This window comes from Bubalus bubalis, chromosome 10 (genome assembly GCF_019923935.1).
Source record: "Bubalus bubalis isolate 160015118507 breed Murrah chromosome 10, NDDB_SH_1, whole genome shotgun sequence".
Classification (NCBI taxonomy): domain Eukaryota; kingdom Metazoa; phylum Chordata; class Mammalia; order Artiodactyla; family Bovidae; genus Bubalus; species Bubalus bubalis.
The window spans coordinates 76021293-76033976 of NC_059166.1; positions in this window are offsets into that span (position 1 = coordinate 76021293).

Sequence of the window (12684 nt, forward strand, 5' to 3'; positions counted from 1 at the left end):
GATGAAGAGTGAAATGTTCAATTAGTCCTCTGGTTGTTTGTCAACATCAAAATCACACAAGTCATTTAGAATTATGAAAAAAATTTTTTTTTTTTGCTGAGTCACTTCAGTCGTGTACGACTCTGTGTGACCCCATAGACGGCAGCCCACCAGGCTTCCCCATTCTTGGGATTCTCCAGGCAAGAACACTGGAGTGGGTTGCCATTTCCTTCTCCAATGCATGAAAGTAAAAAGTGAAAGTGAAGTCGCTCAGTCATGTTCAACCCTCAGCGACCCCATGGACTGCAGCCTTCCAGGCTCCTCCATCCATGGGATTTTCTAGGCAAGAGTACTGGAGTGGGGTGCCATTGCCTTCTCCGGATGAAAAAATAATGAATATTTAATTTTTCTTCTAGATATTTGTCATTATATAATCATAGTCATTAACACAATAATATTTACCATACGAAGTTGGAGCATGTCAGTGTTATTAATTCAAATGTTAAAGAGAAATTATATTAAGACAAAGATAATGTTATTCCTGTAGGTTTGAAGCATATTGATTACATACATCAAAGTCTGGAATCCCCATCAAACTATAATAAATCCTTTATATTTTGTTGTTTAATATATTAAGCTACAAATAGAGGAGAAACAATAACAGAATTTTAGAAACTAGAAAGCAGATGAAAGAAGAAAGAGGAATTAACAAAACTGAGAAGACAAATCCTAAGCAAGGGAGGGGAAAACACAGAGAACATAAATTTTTTTTCTGAAAAATTTTCAGAAGTCTCAGAAAATGCCCGCCTGAAATAACTCCAGAAATTGGAGTAGGAGGGATATGAAGGTAAGGAATAACTTGCGTGAACCCTTGAGAGGAAGTGGAAGATCTGAGTGGGTGTTAGAGTTCAGATCCCTAGCAGACCCCATGCCTTGGGATGACTGCTCCCCTCCAGTGCCAGCCAAATAATGGAATGTCATTTTCTCAGTAGAAAAGAGCATAGACTCTTTGTCCTGAGGAACTATGGAAATGATTAAAGCCATCAGTTTCCCACGGAAAATGGTGTCATTAATTGCTCTTATACATACTCAATGTCGCATCTTGGCTGTCTTCCTTTTTTTCAACTCCCAAAATGCTGGCAGCCAGAACTTTATTCCCCAGACACAGATGAAAGAGTCGTCTCCAGAATAATTGATAACTTCAGAGGAAATAATTAAGGATACTGACCATAGGCACTCCCTCACAAATATCTTCAGATATGCAAGTTTCAAGAAATAGATATTTCTGTATTGTTTGTCTGTGAGGTAGCTGAAGATATCCTTTAACAAAATAGGGCAGTACTCAAGAGAGAAAGAGCCACAAAACACCAGAAGAGAAGATCAACAGAGCAGAGTAGCACACGGGATTTCCAGAAAAACAACAACAAAAAAGGAAGTCCAGGATGTTATCTTACATACCTGACATGGAGGGCAGCCAGTGCATTTGGAATGACTCAAAGGGCATGCATGTTGACGGCTACCACCACTATACTGTTGCTATTATTGTCATTTTTACAATCTGACGAAATAACTGGGATATACGCTCCAGCAAAATTAGAGAATAAATAAAGAAAGAGAAAGACAAGACATTTACAAACCTGATCATTCAACTTAGGGGAAAAGGCAAAGAGAATTCCAAGGGTGAAACAAAGGACATTTCATGCTGGCAACCAGGCAGCAGAGAAAATAGAGGTCCTCAGGCAAGATGAATGCAAAAAACCATTGTAACTTATGGATGGTCTAATGTGATTGACATTGTTGAAAATTGTACTAAGAGTTTGCTGGAAGGTAGGAGAAGAATTAGCAACAGACACAAACAAAACTGAGCAGGAAATAGAAGTAATCAATGTTGCATAGGTATAGTAAAATGTAACATTCAATTATAAATAACACTTTCATGGATATAACAATGTAAACACTGAATAATGATTTAACACACATAAAATAGTTGTTGAAGTGATGAGGAAGGGGTAGTGGAGAGAATGACAATGCTAGTAAAATCTATAACCAAAAAAAAAAAAGAAAAGCCATTTCACAATCCTTGCTATTACTTTGATTGTCATTGCTACTATTAGTCTAAGAGAATATTAATAATTTATTTACTTATTGTCTTTACAATGTGCCTCATCATAGCTCTAGAAACACGAAAATAAGGATGTGATATATTTACATGATTTGGTGTGATCCTGAATTAATATCAATGGGCCAGCAAATTCAAAGGTTAATAATGCAACCATAAATGTATTTATTAATTTAACACACATTTATAGGGTACTTATTTCAGTGATCAATGCAAAGAAATAGAGGAAAACAACAGAATGGGAAAGACTAGAGATCTCTTCAAGAAAATTAGAGATACCAAGGGAACATTTCATGCAAAGATGAGCTCGATAAAGGACAGAAATGGCATGGACCTAACAGAAGCAGAAGATATTAAGAAGAGGTGGCAAGAATATACAGAAGAACTGTACAAAAAAGATCTTCACAACCCAGATAATCACGATGGTATAATCACTCACCTAGAGCCGGACATCCTGGAATGTGAAGTCAAGTGGGCCTTAGAAAGCATCACTACGAACAAAGCTAGTGGAGGTGATGGAATTCCAGTTGAGCTATTCCAAATCCTGAAAGATGATGCTGTGAAAGTGCTGCACTCAATATGCCAGCAAATTTGGAAAACTCAGCAGTGGCCACAGGACTGGAAAGGTCAGTTTTCATTCCAATCCCAAAGAAAGGCAATGCCAAAGAATGCTCAAACTACCGCACAATTGCACTCATCTCGCACGCTAGTAAAGTAATGCTCAAAATTCTCCAAGCCAGGCTTCAGCAATATGTGAACCGTGAACTTCCTGATGTGCAAGCTGGTTTTAGAAAAGGCAGAGGAACCAGAGATCAAATTGCCAACATCCGCTGGATCATGGAAAAAGCAAGAAAGTTCCAGAAAAACATCTATTTCTGCTTTATTGACTATGCCAAAGCCTTTGACTGTGTGGATCACAATAAACTGTGGGAAATTGTTAAAGAGATGGGAATACCAGACCCCCTGACCTGCCTCTTGAGAAATCTGTATGCAGGTTAGGAAGCAACAGTTAGAACTGGACATGGAACAATAGACTGGTTCCAAATAGGAAAAGGAGTACGTCAAGGCTGTATATTGTCACCCTGCTTATTTAACCTCTATGCAGAGTACATCATGAGAAACGCTGGGCTGGAAGAAGCACAAGCTGGAATCAAGATTGCCGGGAGAAATATCAATAACCTCAAATATGCGGATGACACCACCCTTATTGCATAAAGTGAAGAGGAACTAAAAAGCATCTTGATGAAATTGAAAGGGAGAGTGAAAAAGTTGGCTTAAAGCTCAACATTCAGAAAACTAAGATCATGGCATCTGGTCCCATCACTTCATGGGAAATAGATGGGGAAACAGTGGAATCAGTGTCAGACTTTATTTTTTGGGGCTCCAAAATCACTGCAGATAGTCGGTGACTGCAGCTGTGAAATTAAAAGACGCTTACTCCGTGGAAGGAAAGTGATGACCAACCTAGATAGCATATTCAAAAGCAGAGACATTACTTTGCCAACAAAGGTTCGTCTAGTCAAGGCTATGGTTTTTCTTGTGGTCATGTATGGATGTGAGAGTTGGACTGTGAAAAAGGCTGAGCGCCGAAGAATTGATGCTTTTGAACTGTGGTGTTGGAGAAGACTCTTGAGAGTCCCTTGGACTGCAAGGAGATCCAACCAGTCCATTCTGAAGGAGATCAGCCCTGGGATTTCTTTGGAAGGACTGATGCTAAAGCTGAAATTCCAGTACTTTGGCCACCTCATGTGAAGAGTTGACTCATTGGAAAAGACTCTGATGCTGGGAGGGAAGGGGGGCAAGAGGAGAAGGGGACGACAGAGGATGAGATGGCTGGATGGCATCACTGTCTCGATGGACATGAGTCTGAATGAACTCCTGGAGTTGTTGATGGACAGGGAAGCCTGGCGTGCTGTGATTCATGGGGTCGCAAAGAGTCAGACACAACTGAGCGACTGAACTGAACTGAACTATGTGTTAGGCCCTGTTTGCAATATGAAACAGAAAAGAAAATAAATACCTTGTCTCATGAAGCTTATATCCTAGTGAAGAGAAAATAAACAGCAAGCATAAGTTGAATGCTGATAACTCCCACAAAGAACAAAAACAAGATGAAAACAAACTGGAATAATGAAGGATCTAGTGAAGAGAAAATAAACAGCAAGCATAAGTTGAATGCTGATAACTCCCACAAAGAACAAAAACAAGATGAAAACAAACTGGAATAATGAAGGATGCTGAATTTCTCATTACATCAAATGTAAACAAACATAGCCCAACAAAGAGTCATCATTCGAATAATCACGTGTTTAAATAAATAGAAACTGTCTCAGAATTGGTTTCGCAGGTAAATTATTACTTTGCAGGGCATGATATCCAAAACAAAGAGAAACTTTTTCTTTATTTTTATTTTTGGCCTCCTGGCATGTGAGATTTTAATTCCCTAACCAGCGATAGAACCCGCACTCCCTGCAGTGAAAGGGTGGAGTCCTAAACCCTGGATCACCAGGGAAGTCCAAGACAAACTTTTTAAAGGAGAGATGCCTTTACTGTGTAAGTTCAGTTCCACTAGGGCTTGCATCATTCAAAAGAAAACTGAAACAGAAGGTTTATTCTGAATCTTATTCTAGGCATCTTTGCTTGGGCTGTCCTAACAACTTAAACCACAGAAACTTCTTGAGACATAGTTCTGGAGTCTAGAAGTCCAAAATCAGGATGGCTACTCAAACCGGGTCTTGAAAACAAGCTAGAGAGGTGGGGTGGGGAGGGAGGCAGGCAGGGTGATCAAGCCGGGGGGGACATAGGTGAACCTATGGCTGATTCATGCTGATGTTTGGTAGAAACCAGCAACATACTATAAAGTAAATATCCTTCCATTTCTTTTAAAATAAATAAATTAAAAAAAATCAAAATCAAGGTTGCTCACAGGATCGGTTCTTTCTGAGGGCTGTAAGGAGAAGATTTGCTCCTTGTTGCATAGACATCCATCTTTAGCTATGTGTGCATAAGACTCTGCATCGTCTTCTCTCTATGCCCGTCGGTCTCTGTGTTCCCAATTTCTTATTTTATAAGGACACCAGATATGTCGGATTAGGATCCACCCTAATAATCTCATTTCAACTTGATCACTTCAGTAAAGTTCTTCTTCCCAAATAAAGTCACACTGTGAGGTTTTAGGACTTCAGCGTAGCATTTGGAGGGGACCCACTGTAACCCATTACAGCAGCATAGTGATTAGAGTTGGAACTATTGTCATTGTCCCAGGCCTATGAAACCTCAGGTTTTCTCTAATATCCATCCTCTAACAGTGGTACCCTGCTAGCACATTCCACATACCTTTGGTAATATGAATTCTTCAGGAGAACTGGCCCAATTAGGACAAAATATGATGCTACTCCTGGCACTTAGCAACCCCTCTCATAGGGACCTGGATCCCATTTTTTGCCTCAGTGAATTGGCCTAAAGCCCTCCAGTCAAGGGACTCTGATCTCAGTCTTGCTGTTGACTTCCTGTTATTTGCCTCTGGCCACAAATATTTCTGACTACCCTCTTTCTAGCAGACTGGATTGTGTTAGATATTAGTGCCCCAAATCATGAAACAGTTTTTGGACAAAGACATGGATTTAAATGGCTTCGCAGGTGCTAGTGGTAAAGAATGCATCTGCCAATACAGGAGAGGTAAGAGACAAGGGTTCTATCCTTGGATCGGGAAGATCTCCTGGAGGAGGGCATGACAACCCATTCCAGTATTCTTGCCTGGAGAATCCCATGGACAGAGGAGCCTGGTGGGCTATGGTCCACAGGGGTGCAAAAGACTGAAGCGACTTAGCACACAGCACATGTGGACATTTAGTATCCCATCCTTACCTAGCCTTGATTTTATCCTCACTTTCAAATAGCTCAGGCAGTTGAGATCCCCTAATATGTTAGGCTGGGTCCATGCCTGTGTGATAGAATGCAAGGCAAGATGCTGCACAGAGATTCTAGATGATACTTGTTTTTAATCACTTTTTAAAATTTAATAGAAATCAGTGATTGACTTGCAGGTATATAAGGCTTAGAAATAGCTATGTATATTTTCTGTTTGAATATAATAAGAATTATGCTAAATATGAAGAAAAAGAAAATTCAAGTAAGCTTATCTTACTTATCTAATCTACTTATATTACCTATCTAGTCTACTTATCTTACTTATCTAAGCCTATCTTACTTATCTAAAACTTATCTAATCTTATCTAATAATTTAGGCAGGGCTAGAATGTCCTTAGGAGAAGGCGATGGCACCCCACCCCAGTACTCTTGCCTGGAAAGTCCCATGGACGGAGGAGCCTGGAAGGCTGCAGTCCATGGGGTCACTGAGGGTCCGACATGACTGAACGACTTCACTTTCACTTTTCACTTTCACTTTTCACTTTCATGCATTGGAGAAGGAAATGGCAACCCACTCCAGTGTTCTTGCCTGGAGAATCCAAGGGACGGAGGAGCCTGGTGGGCTGCCATCTATGGGGTAGCACAGAGTTGGACATGACTGAAGCGACCTTAGCAGCAGCAGCAGCAGCAGAATGTCCTTATGAAAGTGAAAGTGACTCTCCTGCTGCTGCCGTGTCCAACTCTGTACGACCCCATAGACGGCAGCCCACCAGGCTCCCCCGTCCCTGGGATTCTCCAGCCAAGAACACTGGAGTGGGTTGCCATTTCGTTCTCCAATGCATAAAAGTGAAAGTGAAGTCGCTCGGTCGTGTCTGACCCTCAGCGATGCTATGGACTGCAGCCTTCCAGGCTCCTCCATCCATGGGATTTTCCAGGCAAGAGTACTGGAGTGGGGTGCCATTCCCTTCTTTGAAAGTGGCTCAGTTGTGTCCAACTCTTTGTGAGCCCATGGACTATATTATCCACGAATTCTCCAGGCCAGAATACTGGAGTCGGTAGCCTTTCCCTTCTCCAGGGCATCTTACCAACGCAGAGATCAAACCCAGGTCTCCCGCATTGCAGGCAGATTCTTTACCACCTGAATCACAAGGGAAGGCCAAGAATATTGGAGTTGTTAGCCTATCCCTTCTCCAGGGGATCTTCCCAACCCTGGAATCTAACTGGGGTCTCCTGCATTGCAGGAAGATTCTATACCAATTAAGCTATCTTTGTGGGTTTACAGAAATGCCCAAGGAATCCTAATTATTTCTTCTCCATCTGCACAGGAGAGAGCATAGTATTCTGCCTCCTTGGACAACTTCCACAGTGTAGACCTCTGAGAACTGGGAGAAAAATGATCAGGAAAAGGGTGAAGATTTGTACTCAAATCAGCCTAGAAAGATGACCTTGACTTCCAAAAGGCAGAGACTGAATCTTTTACAATTGAGAATAAAGAAGGGCTAAGTGCTCAGAAGTTATGAGAGAGCCACAGGAGCGATTCTGGACAGCTAAGTGTTGCAATGGGAGACTTTGTTAAAGGTTTATGTATGTGGAGCTGGAACAATTTTGAAAACTTCCAATACATGGTATTTTATTAGTTTTTAAGAGATCCCAAAGTCTTTCTCATACCCACCCCCAGAACTGTTTCTCAAAAATCAAAGTTTGTGGAGCACAGAGTTTGAGTGAGAGACAGATTCATAAGGAAGAATTTTGTGGATATGTCTGTGTGTGAGAATAAACACTATGTCCAAAGCCACTGTAAAAATTTCATTATATTTTGGGATTATGTATCAATCACTGTGGTAGGCACTGGAGATGTACTTTTATGAATAAGGTATTGTCCCAGTCCTCAAAAAATTGTAATGAGATAAATATATCCAGGGACCATATAGGACCAACCATAATGGGGAGTCAAGTTATTTATTCTTGAGGATAAGAGAAGGGTTCTTTGAGCATTTAACATGAAACTGATTCTTAAAGGGTAAGTAGGAGTTAAGCAAAGGAGGATGTGGGGAATATGTAGGTTGGGGGTCAGGCTATGCTAATGGGAGCATAAACACATTCCAGCTTTGCAGAAATATATAGAGTAAAAGGGAATGGCTATAGGGAGTTGGGACAGATCAATCTGCAGGTAAAGATTGAACACAGACAGTGAAGGGTGGTCTCTGATGACTTTAGACTATATTCTAGTGGCAATGGGAAGCCACCAATGGGAAACAGCGGTAGAATGACAAATTATTCTTTCAAGTGAAAGAATTAGCTTTGGTGACAGTATGGGATATGGCTTGAAAGATTGAGAGGACAAGACTGGAGTCAGAGAGAGCACGTAGAACACTTCTACAGTTACCAGATGATGAATGTAGGCAATTTGAGCTAAGGATCGAAGTGGAGGTGGAGAGAAGTGGATGGACACTGGAAAGATAGAATTGTTAGCATTTTGTGTGGGAAGTAGTAGCTTGGGAAGAAAGGGATGGTGATAAGGAACAGCATGTGGACACAGATAGATTTCTGGCTTGCGAATCAATATCTTTGCAAATAGTTTTCTTCTGAAGATTTATTTGGAAATTATTAAGCCAGATAATGGAAAATTTAGGGCTTTGAGTTATTCAGCTAAAAAATAGTAAATAGACAACTAGTGTAAGATAGGAGCATTGCCAAACTAGTACGGCCCAGAAACGTGTTTGAGAAACTAGCATTTACATAAATTACATCTTAGCAAAGTTGCTTTTTTTCATTCTTCTAGTCGTTTCTGCTCTTGTTGTGGGAATAGGTGAATGTTTGGATCTTCAGAAACAATTTCCATGAGATATCATTGGAAAGAAGTAAATGAAGACAAGTTATCTACAAGGTTCAGGAATTATGGAAGGAACCATCACTTAGAATCAAAAACAACTAATTTGTCTTGATTTCAGGAGATTATGGTGTGATGTTAGTTCTCATTTAAGTTCATAGTTTGAGTAACCAGGCAATAGATATCATAGATTCCTTGGTTAAACATTCTGAATGATGTTATGTAGTCTTTTCCTAAAATTTAGTTGGTAATCAATATTTCTTCATCATGAGTTCCACGCTCATTTACCAAAGCAGGCATCTTGGTGTTATTTTTGGTTGACTATTTTATGAGCCTCAGTTTCATACCACTCATCCTAATTTCTACACTTCTTGCTATTCCTTCAGATCAGATCAGATCAGTTGCTCAGTCGTGTCTGACTCTTTGCGACCCCATGAATCGCAGCACTGTAGCATACCATCAAATTACACATTTTCACAACCTCAAGCCTTTGCTGATACTTTCTGTTTTCCATTGAATTGCTTTTTACTCCCTTGCCTTCCACCTTACCATTGTCAGCTCTCCCTTTAAATGTTCCCAGTCCTTCTACTGATGCCACACAGGACAGAATTTAGCACATCCTTGCTAGTCTCCTACAACTGAGTGTGCGTGACCATTTTCACTGTTTTAAATTTATTTACAGATCTATCTCTCCTCCTTGACCTCAAATGCTTAAGGGAAGGAACTACAGCTTCCTCACTGGGTATCATCAGCCTCAGAAACCATGCTTTGCACCCATCACACAATTTATGTTCATCAAACATTTGTAAAATGAATTGATGTGAGATTGTTACCCAGGATTCTTATTGGAAGACCTATAGTGTATAATTTCTGAATTTTATTTCTTGGGTAACATAAAAGTAACATAGGAAATGTGTAATGGTATCTTTAAAAAGAGAGACAATGCTTGGCTTTTATAGGTAAATGCAATAGGGTAGCTACATGGGGACATAATTCTCATAGTTAAAGCCACTGGTCTAGGTTACAACTTTATAACCCTCCAATTGAGAGACAGACTGAATCACAAACTCTCTTGTTATGCTGGCTTTCAATTTAGAGTAATTGACTTTAACCAGTCAACCATTAATCCTTTTGATGGGAACTTTCCGGCACAGATGAAATTTTCTCCAAAGGGTAAAAGCCAAAATAAAAAAAAAAATAGAGAGGGAGAAAGAGAATGAAAAAGGCCTTATCTCTTCTGTGATAATGATTTTTCTTGTTAAGTTCAGAATGGTGGCAGTGTAATTGGATGTGTTCGCTAATTTAAGTAAACCACTTATCTGCCTCATCATTAGTAAAATAGAGTTTCCCCACAGCTCTGCAGAAACTGAACCAAATGGGGGGAAAGGTGTTTTCAGGGATGGCATTAGAGGCAATGAATTGCAAGAGAGTGGAAAATTACACATGCTGATTAAATTATCTTTTCTTTAAAAAAAAAAAAATCAGTAAAAAATGCTTCACCAAAGCTCCTGCTTTAAAAAGGGCAGCACAGACAAGAGAATGTAGCATTTCCAGAAGCTGAGAGAAAAAGTTTAAGAAGCGATACAGAGACTCCAAGATTGAAAGGACAGATGGATGGGAATTCTTGAGATGGGAACAAGGACTCTAACCTAAAGCTAAAGCTGATTACTATTGCTACTCTCGTTTTTCAGTCGCTAAGTTGTATCTGACTCTTTGCAATCCCATGGACTGAAGCATGCCAGACTTCCCTGTCCTTTACTATCTCCCAGAGTTTGCTCAAACTCATATCCATTGAGTTCATGATGCCATCCAACCATCTCATCCTCTTTTGCCCCCTTTCCCTCATGCCCTCGATCTTTCCTAGCATTGGGGTCTTTTCTTTTGAGTAGGCACTTCACATCAGGTGGCCAAAATATTGGAGCTTCAGCTTTAGCATCAGTCCTTTCAGTGAATATTCAGGGTAGATTTCCTTTAGGATTGACTGGTTTGATCTCCTTGCAGTCCAAGGGACTCTCAAGAGTCCTCTCCAGGACCACAATTCGAAAGCATCAATTCTTCAGTGCTCAGCCTTCTTTATGGTCCAACTCTCATATCCGTACATGACAAAAACCATAGCTTTGACTAGATGGACCTTTGTTGGCAAAGTAATATCTCTGCTTTTTAATATGCTGTCTAGGTTTGTCACAGCTTTCCTTCTCAGGAGCAAGCGTCTTTTAATTTCATGGCTGCAGTCACCATCTGCAGTGATTTTGAAGCCCAAGAAAATAAAGTCTGTCACTGTTTCCATTTGATTACTATACATTGCCCCAAAAATGAAAGTCCAAGTAGGAGAGCACTGGAGGAAGATATTTTGGAATACTTAATCTTTTGGAGAACCATCTATAAAGCCCAATAAGGATGTATATTTTTGCTGCTCTCTTTGTACATTCCTTTGGTCTTTCACATCAGGAATTTCTATCTGCTGCCAAAGCTTAAACACTCTTGAGCACTGTATTGGGAAGGGTTGCTAGATTCTCTGGTCTGCTTCCCTGTGACAAGGTCACTTCAGGAGGATGCTGAGTGCAAACTGCCAGGGCAACATTGTTTTTGGAACACAGATAAGGTACCTGCATTAAAATAACAGACTTCTTAATTCTTTAGCTCTGGGGAAAAAAAATTACAAATTATCTCTGAGAAAAAAGGTCCTTACCATTTTCCTCTTTCAAGTTTGCTGAAGTTGAAACAATAATTGTGGAAGATGAGGCAGGAAAGGAAGAGGGATTTGAGAGCATCAAGATGTGGCAGTGAGAACAGACCAGCAGACACGCATAAGCCTTGGCTTGGCCCCAAGAAAGAGAAAAAATGATGCTGGATGTTGGGAAACGCCTGAGCAGCTAAAACCTCATCTTTAGATTCTGATCTGACAAAATCTTCTGGATATTTGATCAAATGATTTCTCCCCAGGGACCTTCTGCCTAGTGTGCAACCATAAAACTGTTTTATTACTTTATTTATTATCTCAGGGTTAAAATTGCAGTGAAATTATTGAAAAAAATTGTACCATTTAGAAAGTTTTTCACAAACTCTCATATTTTAACCAACTTTTTAAATTTCTATTACACAGTAAATTATAATAAAAGCCATTATATATTTATTCAGCATTCTAATTTCTGTCAACTTTCTAATTAGGCTATTTCTATTAACTGAATCCATTTTTAATGAACAATAAATTTATCTCAGGGTACAGATAGTAATCAAATGATTTTATTCCTAAATTTCTTCTTTTTTTCTTATAAAGCATATTTTAATATATTTACCTTGAGTTTTATTTCTAGCCCTAGTTTTACCACACAGGAAAATTTGGGGTGTTGTACGAATGAGAATCCATTTTTATCTGTTATTTTATTCGTATACCTTAATGATTTGGATAGGCTCAGCCTGAGAAACAAGGTACCTTGGCATTTCCCCTAGTCCTCATATCTTCTTATACCCAATTCTCATATCACTTTCTTCCTGTGATCCTATTAACCACATCATTTGCCTCCTGAAATGGTTTCACAGGGCTATGATGAAAGAAATTTATATCTACAGAGGCTGGGCTGGTGGTCTAAATAGACATTCTATAAAAAATGTCAATGGGGTTTTGGTATTTCCATTTCCAAACATATTGGAGTAACCATACGGTGTAACTGTCTTTGGAAATTGGAGAACAAGCTTAGCAGAACACTGATTCATGACAGGAAGGAAGCAAATGATATAAGAACAGTGATCACCACATTATTCTGTCTGGAAGAATTTTTGTGAACAATGGTGAATGAAGGGGAACCCAAGCAGAACATGGCAGGCTTGCTTCACTAAGAGAACAGGTTAACTTTGGACTGAAATGACAGGACTTTGCAGAGTAGAC